Raw genomic sequence first — 294 nt, 5'->3', positions numbered from 1 at the left:
CTTCTCTCTCGAGCCCGCCTGGGTGAGGAGCCAGGAGCCCCAGGAAGCTCGGGGGGCTTTTATCACCTTAATGATCTGTGTTGTGGCATTTCCAAAAATGGTCCCCACCTCCTCCAGGCCAGGAGAGACAGCGGAGACAGGCCGTCCCTGCCTGTCCCAGATGCAGCCAGCTTTGCCTTTTACCGGTGCCCACCCACCCCTTAGGATTCCCCAGCCTTCAGAGCAGATGCTCACAGATGACGAAACTGAGGTTCAGAGAAGAGAAGTGACTTGCCCGAGGCCACACAGCAAGTC

This window comes from Suricata suricatta, chromosome 8 (assembly GCF_006229205.1).
Source record: "Suricata suricatta isolate VVHF042 chromosome 8, meerkat_22Aug2017_6uvM2_HiC, whole genome shotgun sequence".
NCBI lineage: Eukaryota > Metazoa > Chordata > Mammalia > Carnivora > Herpestidae > Suricata > Suricata suricatta.
This window is presented reverse-complemented; position numbering follows the sequence as displayed.